The sequence below is a fragment of the Panthera tigris genome, chromosome B3 (assembly GCF_018350195.1).
Source record: "Panthera tigris isolate Pti1 chromosome B3, P.tigris_Pti1_mat1.1, whole genome shotgun sequence".
NCBI classification, from domain to species: Eukaryota; Metazoa; Chordata; class Mammalia; order Carnivora; family Felidae; genus Panthera; species Panthera tigris.
The window spans coordinates 51,458,228-51,471,098 of NC_056665.1; the positions used below are offsets into that span (position 1 = coordinate 51,458,228).

At 41.6% G+C, this 12,871-nt stretch overlaps 1 long non-coding RNA gene and 1 pseudogene across 1 annotated transcript; both read left to right on the forward strand.

The window, feature by feature from the left end:
• Window positions 1-1,928: 1,928 nt before the first annotated feature.
• LOC122239226 lies at window positions 1,929-3,754 on the forward strand. The gene is made up of 3 exons (XR_006218181.1): window positions 1,929-2,153; window positions 2,409-2,750; window positions 3,437-3,754. It is a non-coding gene; the product is annotated as an uncharacterized LOC122239226 (long non-coding RNA).
• Window positions 3,755-3,846: 92 nt separating this feature from the next.
• Window positions 3,847-4,741, forward strand: LOC122239497 (annotated as a pseudogene).
• Window positions 4,742-12,871: the final 8,130 nt, after the last annotated feature.

Genomic DNA, 12,871 nt, shown 5'->3' on the forward strand with positions numbered 1-12,871 from the left:
TAGGCTACTTTAATATTTAAATTGATATAAAATGGATTGACAGGAGAAAAACATATTTAATTTCATATGTAGGGGGGCCCCAAAGGTATGAGACTCAAGGGCAAACCAGTTGTGGCTTGTATGCCTGCCTGAGCAAAGGAATAGGATATGGACCTGGGGCTTCGAAGGGGAGGTGGGTAATTCATAGAGCAGGTATTCAGTAACCATATATTTACCCTGACATACAGATACGTCTTTCAGATACAAAGAGCTATCTGAGGTAATAGCCCTCTTTCTGGGCAGGCCCCCTGTCTAAATTCTTTTAGGTAGTTAAGGGAGAGGTAAAAGTTTTTCTTGAGTCTGCAACATTTTGATTGACTGCAGCTCAAAATAATCCACATGCCAAAGTGGCACAATTTGGGGTGTCTGCTACCCTTCAATTCCATTTGTATGAAATGTTCAGAATAGGCAAGTCCATTAAAAAAAAAAAAAAAGTAGATATTAGTGGTTTCCAGGGACTGAGGGAAAGGAAATGGGGAGTAAGTGCTAACAGATTCCTTTTGGGAGTGATGAAAATGTTCTTGAATTAGATAGTGGTGATGGTTGCACAATCTCATGAATATACTAAAAAACACTGGATTGTACACTTTAGAAGCATGAATTTTATGGTATGTGAATTATATCTCAATACCATTGTTATTTTTTAAATGATGGTACCTGCTGAAGGGCACAGGAACAGACTTAAAAGAGCTCCCAAAGGCCTAAGCTTGGACAGTATGAACAACAACAAAAAAAACCGATAGCATTGGATTCTAACCCATAGAATAAAGTAAATATCCATGAGTACACACTGATATAAAGGAAAGAAAGAAAGAAAAGGAATAAAAAGAAAAGGAAGGAAGGAAGGAAGGGACAAAGGGAGAAAGGAAGGGGAGAGACAGCCCTTCCTTACAGCAGAATTCCAATTTCAAAATATAGGAGAAATGGAAATAATCACCACTAGGCAAACAACACAGTAATATTTGCTGCAAGTGACACCCATTGATGAACGCTAATATCACTAGGTGGAAGTATGATAAACAGGATGTGTGCAAAATCTCAAGGTGTCTCCCATAAGATACCCATCAATTTAAAAGAGGAAAATAATAACTTTACCGCAGAGAAACCTGACAGGCCCCTCCTTAAGTAAGAGGTCAAAGCTAGCATCACTGGGGGCACCTGGCTGGCTCAGTCAGTAGAGCACGTGACCCTGGATCTTGGGGTTGCGAGTTCAAGTCCCATGTTAAGTGCAGAGATTTCTTTAAAAAAATAACATCTTAAAAAAAAAAGTTAACATCACTATTTGTTAAGTCATATCAACATCATGTTTCCCCTTATATGATGCACTGACAAAAATGTATTTCTTCAATCTAATCATGTGAAAGTATCAAACAAACCGAGGGACATTATACAACATAGCTGACCAGTACTCTTCAAAAGCGTTAAGGTCAAGAAAGACTGAGGACCTGTCACCATTGGAGGAGACTAAGGAGAAATGACGACATGAGCTCCTGAATTGGATCAAGAAAAAGAACATTCGAAAGTCAGATTAGGTCTCTAGTATAGTTAAAAGTATTGTGTCAATGTTAATTCTCTGGTTTCAATAATGGCACTATGGTCATGTAGACTTAAAATTAAAGGAAACTGGGTAAAGGGTTAATGGAACTCTCTGTACTATTTTACAACTTTCCTGTAAATCTCAAATTACTTCAACATAAAAGGTTTAAAAACTTTTATTTAAACCCCTATTTCTAGAGTTATTTTTCTCTGAAAGTCAGTTATGGATTCCGTCTCTGCTTTATAGGTTGCTGACAGAATAATATGAAAAGCCGCAACCCAGTGACATCACAGAGCATGGTCTTGGAAACATCAGGTTTTAACATTTTCCCTGCCACATCGCCTTACTTATATACATTTTGGCCAGCAGATGGCAGCACTCAACCAAGGTTATTTTCAGCAAAACCCCCAGACAAAACCTGAGATTGCAAAGAGGGGAGGTAAAACAATGAGACATCCCCAACCCAGGAGTTGAAGGTGACAATGTCATTATATGATGTACAGTCACTATAGGGAGATGCCATTTTTATTGGCACTTAAGTGATGAGGCAGGAAGGAAAGAACTTGTAAACAGTGAGGTAAGGCTTGGAGGCAAAATTATCTACCCCACCCTATCCCCACCCTGCCCCCACACCCAGCCTGGGGCATCAAAGAGCCCTGGGCACTGCGTCCACTGGGTGCTAATGCCACACTGTTGAAATTATAACAAAGGATGGCTTGCAAATGTTTTTTAAGCTTTCAAGGAATGAATTACAAGGAAATGATAAATTATTAATATTATAAGACGTTTAATCATTTTTAAATACAACTAATAGCATTTTTTTTAACTGTAGACTTGGAAGAAACTCCACTTGGTTCTCTCTCTCCTCTCCTCTGTCTTCTCCCCCAAAGCCCAGAACTGCTCCCATGAAAGTCTGATACCCGACCCCCTTATCTCAGCCATCTTTACTAGTTGTTGAGCCCCAGGGCAGGCCAGAGACTGGTTTAAAACACCACAGCTAGCAGGTGCCAGAGCTAGGACTTAAAGACAAGAATTTGGATAAGCCCAGTCCTTCCACTGGAACGGAAACTGGTTCTGAGCTCCTGCCATTTATTTGCAAAATGAGTGGGCTCAAAGGTAACAGGGACCTGGGCCGATTTCAGGCATGCTGGGCACCAAGGATTCCCTGATGAAGGTGAGTTGTGCTAAGCCAAACCCTTTCCTCAATGGTTCAGACATATAAAATATGTATTGTAATGTTTTCTAGTCTGATTTTCCTAGACTGACGATTTTTGTTCCTCATTCCACTACCCCACCCACCTAACCTTTTCTTTCTCCCATTGAAGTAGGAGGGAGGATAATGGTTGTGAAATGTAAAACCCAAAGCTTCTGACCAGAGCTTCCTGCTTCTTCTGAAGCTTCTCCCAGAGTGACCTCAATCACTAGGCTTGAAACCAAACAAACAAAAAAAGAAATCTATTTAAAGATATCCTTTCTACCACTTCTAATCCATAGCCTACTGCTAATGGACAGACGGGCATTGTGGTGTCTGCTCAGAGTCCCCCAGCAATATGAAAATACCCAGTTAACACTCACTGCCTGGCATCCTCAGACATCCTTTCCCCCTCCAGCCCTCCCAGCCCGTTCAGCAAAGCAGCAGATTGGATGTGTAGAAAGACATGGCCTTCAGAATCAGTCAGACTCAGCGGGGCTCCCTGGGGCCTAGGCTTGAGAAATACTAAGACTGACAGAAATGGGGTTAAAGGATCCCAACAGGAGCTGTTCCTGAGTTTCTGGTACAGGCCCAGGTTGGGGGTCACTGCAGGCACCAGCCAGCCCAGGGGCCCACCTAACTTGTTTCTGTCTTCCCTTCCAACCCAGAATCCTTGCAGTTCATTTTGACCCACAATATCCCAAGACAGACCTTTTGTATTGCTTTGGAGCCTCTTCCCACATCTGCAGCTGAATGTGACAGGATGTGGGTAAAAGGACTTAGATACTGCGATGCAGGAATCCCTGGCTTTACATAACACAAGTTCTGCTCTGCTGACGGTGCAAAACTCAATACAAGAAAGAAGCAACTCAAGAAAGACATGCATGGCTGTGAACATTTTGATTTGTTGTAATTTCCTCCCCACGCCTCACCCCCACGTGTCAGTGATAACACTTGGCTTTAACCAGAAGGAAAAGAAAAATGAAGCACAGTCCTGTACCCTACTCTGATCTGGTAGCCTTCATTTTAAGAACTCAATCAAAGTCTGGTGGTGGAAGGAGGGGGATGGGTTGAGGGGATGGTGACGACACAGTTTGTTTTTTAACTTCAGTATACATCTTTTTAAAACAAGAACATTTTTCATTTCATTGTCTGCCCCACTGTCCCAGCCATGGCAGGGGAGCTGTGAGGGTCTCAGGGGCCTAGAGGCCTGGGGGGCTTGGACCCAACGCTGCACCAGACTAGGGGGTAGGGCCTGGGCCAGCTAAGGTCTCCTGTTTGAAAGGAGAAAGTGGGTGCTAGGGTGTGCTAGGAAGTGTCTGGGCTGTGGCTCCTGGGTTGACCCAACCCATCCCAATGCTCCCATCTGCCTCTTGGATGCTCTCTCTCTCTCTTTTTCCGCTGATGTTTGCATTTCTCTCTCCAGTTCTTTGCCTAGCTTTGGCTCTCTCTCCTCTGGCTCTGTGCCTTTCTTCTTACTGATTCTGCTGATCTGGGTCCTGGTCGTTTCTCCCTGGGGCTGACCCATCTGCTTCACTCCTCTGTGTCCCTGGTTCCTTTGGACCCCACACCGCTGATCCTGCAGAATCTGTCCCACAAGACCCCGCTGCCCTAGGGCATCCGGGCCGGCAATGTGATGAGGATTCGTAGCGTCATTCCTGTCAAGGCTGGCAGGTTTTATGTGAGCCTGCTGTTTAGCCAGGTGCAGGGTGGTGCCTCTGCCCTGCATTTCAACCCCCGGGCTGGATGAGTCTGCAGTGGTCTTCAACACCCTGGTGCAGGGCACCTGGGGCCGAGAGGGGAGTAGCGCAGTCATTCACTTCCTGTACGAGACAGCCTTTCCGCGTGCTCCTCACCAACGCGGAATAAGGGCTCAAGGTGGTGGTCAGCGATCCTGGGTGCCACCACTTCCGCTACCAGATACGCCCTCGAGTGCGTGCCTCTTGGAGGTGGATGGGGACCTGCTGCTGTAATAGGGGAAGCTCTGAGCTTCCCCGCCTGGAGGGCGCACCCCGACGGTGGGTAGCAAATAAAGTTCAGCCCATTAACAAAGTAAGTAAATTAAAAAAGAACGTTTTTTATAGTCAAAATAACATTTTCACATTGAACCAAATTAAATTATATAAATATATGCCTTAATGTAGAATTCCCAGTTAGAATTCAAATTTCTCAAATTGTCCTTAAAAATGTCCTTTATAGTTGTTCATCTTAAGTAGGTTCCAGGGGTGTCTGGCTGGCTCAGTCAGAAGAGCATGCGGCTCTTGATCTGGAGGTTGTAAGTTTGAGCGGTGTAAAATTACTTAAAAGAAAATTTTTCTAAAAAATAAAGAAAGAAGAGGGCGCCTGGGTGGCTCAGCTGAATAAGCGTGGGACTTCGGCCCGGGTGATGATCTCCTGGTTGGTGAGTTCGAGCCCCATATTGGGCTCTGCACTTCCAGTGCAGAGTCTTCTTGGGCTTCTACACCCCCTCCCATCTCTGCTCTTTCTGCACATGCTCTCTCTTTCTCTCAAAATAAATAAACTTTAAATAAATAAATAAACAAACAAACAAACAATTAGTAGGCTCCAACAGCGAGACCACAATTGCACTTGTTTTTTATTTCCCTATTGTCTCTTAATCTACAACATTCCCTTTTTTAATGCTTCTGACTTGGAGACTTGTGATCAGTTGATCTGGAAAATGCCTGCCTCCTGGGTGTGTTTGATGACTTCTTCCAGATGTGGCTTAGCTTGTTGCTCTATCCGTGAAGTTTCCTATAACCTGGAAGTTAGATCTAAAACAGATTCGGGTTAACTTTTTTTTTTTTTAATTTTAGAGAGATGGAGAGCACAAGCTAGGAAGAAAGGCAGAGGGTGGGAGAGAGAGAGAGAGAGAGACACAGAGAGAGAGAGAGAGAGAGAGAGAGAGACAGAGAGAGAGAGAGAATCTTAAGCAGGCTCCACACTCAGCATGCAGTTTGACAAAGGGTTCAATCCAGGGCCTTAGGTTCATGACCTGAGATGAAATCAAGAGTCGGTCACTCAACTGACTGAGCCACTTAAGCACCCCTGGGTTAAATGTTTTTAAAGAGCCAGCATTCTAAGAGGCACCTGGCTGGCTCAATCAGTAGAGCATGTGACTGTTGATCTCAGGGTTGTAAGTTTGAGCCCCATGTTGGGTACAGAGATCTCCTAAAAATGAAATATTTTCTTCTTAAAGTGCCAGAATTCTAAGTATGTTTTTATAAAATGGAGAAAGTGTCTCACAGAAAGACTGAATGACATAAATGACAATTGCATAAAATATTCATGTATCAACTGGTACTGCTCAATTAGACTGCATTTATCTTAGTCCCATGAAACACAAAACCTACTTACTTATTCACTATATGGATCAGAGTCTACTTATAATTCTACCTTTGGAATCTCATAAGTCATAAATATATGCTCTCATATGGTTTGGAAGAAACCCACATAAAATAAATTAGAATATTTAAATCTTTTACAGGAAACACCTGTTTTTTTCTTGGGAGCCTGATCTGTTTACATTTTCTGATTCACAGCCCTGTTCCGACCCCACCCCTGGATCTGATCCTGGTCCAACCGTCCACTTCACACCTGCTCTGTCTGGTCCCTCCCTCAGCCCCAGCCCCATAAGTAGAAGATTGGACATTTGAAGTTTTACCTGTTCCCAAAGTTTACAAAAGCTTCCAATTTCCAAACTTAATTTACCCCCAAATCTAAATATTTTACCATGTTTTGTGGAATAAAGAATTTGTTCTATGAACATGTGATCTACTCAAACAAGCCACCTTAAAGTGATCTCAGATATTTCTTCTGTTTAAGGAAATGTGGAGCCTCTGGATCCTCTTAAGACAGGATAACTCTGGGGGTGCCTGTGTGGCTCAGTCAGTTGAGCATCTGACTTCGGCTCAGGTCATGATTTCCCGGTTCATGAGTTTGAGCCTCAAATCTGGCTCTCAGCTGTCAGCACAGAGCCCGCTTTGGATCCTCTATCCTCCTCTCTTTCTGCCCCTCCCCTACTTGCACTCTCTCTCCCAAAAATAAATAAACAATTAAAAAAAAAAAAGGATAGCTTGAGCCTGTTATGATGGTCATGTAACACTGAACAGCAGCGGGGAAGGATGTGCTCCATCTCCAAGCGTACCCTCAGAATAAATCAGTCGATTGAAGAAACCTAGGAGGCAAAAAAAAAAAAAAAAAGTGGAGATTGGAGGGACACAACTGTGTGTACCCATGTAGGTAAGAAACAAAGGGAAAGGCTATAGGGGTACACCTATCTTACATCTGCCTGAGTCTGACTAGTATAACTGCAGAGATATTGAAGGTATGGGGTGGGAGGAAGACTAATTTTAACATATAGCCTTTTGAACTATCTGTGTTTGTTTTGTTTTGTTTTTTACTGTGTGGATATATGACTTTTTCAACAACTACAGGTTGTTTTTTCTTTGTTTAATGTATTGATATATGTTACCATTCTTGGGAGGGTTTGCAAATTCACATGTCTTCAGCTAAAGGCATCTATCAGCAATAGAATTTCAGGTGCTGGTTGTTAGAATAAGGAAGGTATCTTGCCCGGGGGAAAGCGTTTCTCAATTCTTCTAAAATTTCTATGATAGCTCAAGACTGTCTCCACTATGCTTCTGGGGGAGCTGTGTGATGGGCTATCTTTGTATTTGGGCAGCTTTCCAGAATCAGAATGCCCTGCTCAGGAGGGTGGCTGTGGCCTTATCCGCTCCTCTCCAAGGTAAAGCCCTACTCTCCCCCAGCTAGAGCAGAGAGAGGTATTTTTAACCTCGGTGTTGGCTTACACAAAGGTTCAGGTATTCTCTGTGGTGTACTATGAGACAAGAAAGCTGAGATCTGACACTTAGACTCATTTGCCCTACCTCAATGTGCTGGTTTTATGCACCTTGGAGAATTGGACTATAAAAGCTGTAATAAGTGAAAACTATTTATTACAGTTCCCCAGAAACCCTTTGGATATCATATTCCTTTGTTTCTGACACAGAAGTGTAGTGCAGGGATGGGCAGCTCACTCCACCCCCACCCCCGTGGGGAAGGGGATAGAAAAATTACCTGCACATCACCTGCCTTAACTAGACCAGGAAGAGAAACCAGATGTGGGTCTATTACAAAAGAACTAGAATTACAGGTAGGTTATTTAGGTCCTCTTCAGAAGGTGGCATGCATTAGTCATAAGATCTAATAGCACGTGCATGAGACAAATCAAGTCAACAGGAAATTGATCATGTTTTCATGAGATGAAGACAGAAGTTGAAATATGTGTGCTACACAAAAAGATTTGTAGGAAATTGGGGGTTGTGGGGGTTCTTTTTTCCACAAAATGAGTCTGAAGGGGTATGGATTTACAGATTTATTAACAAAAGAGGGGTACAAATATGACTTCAGTAAATATATACCCCTATAAGCCACCACCTACACAAGTGCTGGGCTAGAAAGCAACTAGTCTGGGCCCATTTGGGGATAATTGTCTCTTCCCTTAAGAGAAAGGAAAGTAAACTTAAGCAAGCTGTGAGTTTGTTTCAAACAAACTCATCACACAATAGGAAGATAAGTCTATGGAAACCATCAAAATTCTAATTACGAGGCTATGTGATTCTTTAATTTGATGGCCTTTCAGAAAATGGAGCCCATTGAAGAAATTAAATCAAATTCAGTCCCGGTTTTTTGGATTGGCACTCGTCTAGGAATAAACTTGCTCCTAGCAGTCTCCCAGATCACAGTTAACTAAGAACTGGCCACTCCTGTACTACTCACACAGAATGCCCCCAGTTACAAGGCAGGACAACTAACATACACTTTACTGCTATCTGTCTTGTTCCAAATTCCAAATGCCTGTTCGGAACTTCTCCAGGAGCCCCTGAGAGCTGGAAGGGAGGAGGACCACTTCCAGATTCCAGAGTCACCCCACAAGGTGGCCTCGGTGCTTTACTCCTCTTGGCTGTGACATCCCTCCATCTCATCTCACATCTCCATTGTCCTTCCCAGCTCCTTGTCCCTCTTCTTCCTTTGGGTCTTTCTTAGCTTTTTAAAAATTAAGGCTTAGGGACACAAGGTTGGCTCAGTTGTTAGAACATGCAACTCTTGATGTCAGGGTTGCAAGTTTGAGCCCCACATTGGGTGTAGAGATTACTTACAAAAAAGATAAATAAATAAAAATCAAGCTTTAAAATAATAAAGTAATTCTGACCGTGTTGTTATATAGCTATTAAATCTTTATTTTCAACTTGGTTCCTTTTAATTTCTTCAACAATATGAAATGACACAATTGATGGTAGAAACCTGGTAAATTTAAAAATCAGAATTCACTGGGGCGCCTGGGTGGCTCAGTTGGTTAAGCATCCAACTTCAGCTCAGGTCGTGATCTCACAGTTTGTGAGCTCAAGCCCCACGTTGGGCTCTGTGCCGACAGCTCTGAGCCCAGAGCCTGCTTCAGATTCTGTCTCCATCTCTCTCTGCCCCTCCCCTGCACATGCTCACACACACACACTCTCTCTCTCTCAATAAACATTAAAAAAAAATTTTAATAAAAAAAATAAAAATCAGAACTCATTTACAGACTAAGTCCCCATGTCGTAAGTGCCTCCATGTGGTTATGGTCTAATATCTATAGCCACACAGACTTAACTGAACAATCTTAGTTCTGTCTTGCTTCTTAATTGGAAGAGGAATCTGGAAATCATTGCCAAATAGGCTACATGAGTCACAACAGGTGACTGTATTTTCCTTTCTGGTGTTAGGCAGTGCAGGATAAATTTAGTTTCTATTATTTTTGTTTCTCAGGAAGAGCAGGATTTGCAAAATAAATTAGGATTGCTGATCTGATTCACGTCAGTTTTCATTTCTTTCAGGGGTGTTTCTCACCGATAATGGAAGGCCTTTTCACTAACTCCTCAAAGGCTCTCTGTGAATTGGGCCTCAGATGTGATGTTTTTGTAGTTAAAATGTATTTAGATCACTTAATAGCCATAATCAACTCTGTGGTTCATGCAGTCTGTTCAGCTGGTAGTCACAGCTTAAAGAGTTTTGGTCCTTTGTTTTTCATTTTCTATTCACCATTCCATAAACATGAAATAGATCCCCATGGTGCCTTATGAGGCACCTTATGATTACCTTATGAGCTGTGTGAGAGAAGGTGTAAGGTTTGGCCTCTGTTTTCAAGGAAATGGTTGGTGACTAATTCTAAGGCAGCCTGAATGGCAATAAATGATATATGTATAAGCGCTAAGATTTTTAAGGAGGGAAAGGATTGCCATAGGAGAAGGTCACTCAGGACAATATCATAAAGAAAGAATTGTTAAACTGGTACTTAAGAAAGCAATAGAATTTGAAGCACTTCTGCTGCTGGCAGACTAGATACTCTGAATAGATACCCCGACCAAACAGTTAGATCTGTAGTGAAACATATTTTCTTTGCATCAGTGAGCTTGTAGGAAGTAAGGGACATTTCCCAGGGGCAGAGATTAAAATGTGAGCTAAAAACAGAGTGTCGAATAATAAACACACAGGAGGAAAGCTGCTGTTACCCTGAGGGCAAATCCTAATGAACTGTACCATGTAGCCTATATTAGTCTGCTGGGCTGCCATAACAAAATACCACACAATGACTGGCTTAAACAATAGAGATTCATTGTTCTCACAATTCTGAAGTCTAGAAGTCCAAGATCAAGGTGCCAACCCTTTTGGACCTCTCTCCTTGACCTGAAGATAGTCACCATCTCACTGCTTCTTCACCTGTTCACAGAGGCGAACTCCCTTATAAGGAAAACTTATGACTCCTTATAAGGAAACCAGTCATATTGGATGAGGGGCCCACCCTAATTGGATCAGAGACCCAGCCTTATTTTAATGTTATCACCTAAATATTTAATGAGCTTATCTCCAAATATGGTTACATACTGAGGTACTGGGGATTGGGATTTCAACATATGAATTTTGGGGAGACAATTCAGCCCTTAACAGAGCCTACACCTTTGGTCGCAAAAATGAACCTTAGACTCTAGATTAAGCCAGAGACCCTGGAAGGGGCCAAAAGGTCCCTGAAGGCAGTGCCCCCTCCATGCAGAAACAAATGAAAGTTTCCTTTGAAAAAAGGAAAGTTAAGCTTCACCCTGAAGGTTCCTCCAGGTTAAGATCAAACAAATATGTACTCATTACCAAGGATCAATAAGGAAAAAAGGCACCATGAGTGAGTATCAGCAAAAACATTGATCATAAGTCATGACTTATAGAAAGAACCGTCCAAACTTCAAATACTAGAATTACCAAATAAAGACTAGAAAATAATATATGAAATGTCTAAATAAATAAAAGTTGGAGTCACAAAAATAGAAAAAGGAGACAATAAAAAATGAGAATTTGTATGTATGTATGTATGTATTTATTTATTTATTTTTTAATTTACATCCAAGTTAGTTAGCATATAGTACAATAATGATTTCAGAAGTAGAATCCAGTGATTCATCCCCTATATATAACACCCAGTGTTCATCCCAACAAGTGTGTTCCTTAATGCCCCTTACCCATTTAGCCCCTATACCCACCCCCAACCCCTCCAGCAACCCTCGGTTTGTTCTCCGTATTTAAGAGTCTCTTATGTTTTGTCCCCCTCCCTGTTTTTACACTGTTTTTGCTTCCCTTCCCTTATGTTCATCTGTTTTGTATCTTAAATTCCACATATGAGTGAAATCATATGATATTTGTCTTTCTCTGACTAATTTCGCTTAGCATAATACATTCTAGTTTCGTCCATGTTGTTACAAACAGCAAGATTTCATTCTTTTTGATTGCTGAGTAATACTCCATTGTCTAAATATACTACATCTTCTTTATCCATTCATCTGTCACTGGACATTTGGGCTCTTTCCTTACTTTGGCTATTGTTGATACCACTGCTATAAACATTGGGGTGCATGTGCCTCTTTGAAAAGACACACCTGTATCCTTTGGATAAATACCTAGTAGTGCAGTTGCTGGGTGGTAGGGTAGTTCTACTTTTAATTTTTTTAAGAACCTCTATACTGTTTTCCAGAGTGGCTAACCCAATTTGCATTCCCACCAGCAGGGCAAAAGAGATCCTCTTTCTCTGCATCCTCACCAACATCTGTCATTGCCTGAGTTGTTAGTTTCAGCCATTCTGACCGGTGGAAGGTGGTATCTTATTGTGGTTTTGATTTGTCTTGCCCTGATGATGAGTGATGGTGAGCATGTTTTCATGTGTCTGTTAGCCATCTAGGTATCTTCTTTGGAAAAGTGTTTATTCATGTCTTCTGCCCATTTCTTCACTGGATTGTTTTCTGGGTGTTGAGTTTGATAAGTTCTTTATAGATTTTGGATTCTAACCCTTGATCAGGTATGCTATTTGGAAGTATCTTCTCCCATTCTGTCGATTGCCTTTTAGTTTTGCTGATTGTTTCCTTCACTGTGCAGAAGCTTTTTATCTTGATGAGGTCCCAATAGTTCATTTTTGCTTTTGTTTCCCTTGCTTCCAGAGACATGTTGAGTAAGAAGTTGCTGCCGCAGAGGTCAAAGAGGTTGTTGTCTGCTTTCTCATCTAGGATTTTGATGGCTTCCTGTCTTACATTTAGGTCTTTCATCCATTTTGAGTTTATTTTTGTGTATGGTGTAAGAAAGTGGTCCAGGTTCATACTTCTGCATGCTGCTGTCCAGTTTTCCCAACACCATTTGCTAAGAGACTGTCTTCATTCTATTGGATATTCTTTCCTGCTTTGTTAAAGATTAGTTGGCCATATGTTACATATAGAACTTTTAAAATAAAAAATATATAGAAAATTTAAAAACTCAATAGAGATTAAATAGGCAGATTAGAAACAACTGAAGCAAAAATTGGCTAACTGAAAGAGAGAGCTTCAGAAATTAACAAGATGTAGCACAGAGAGAAAAGTTGAGATAGAAAGAAGGAAAATGTTTAGCATATGTCTAATTAGAGTCTCAGAAGGAGAGATCAAAGACAATGCAAGGATGCAGTATTTAAAGAGATCATTGCTGAGCATTTTCCAGAATGATTAAAGTCAAGAATTTAAAGCTACAGTAAAACAACATATGCTGAGAAAGATAAT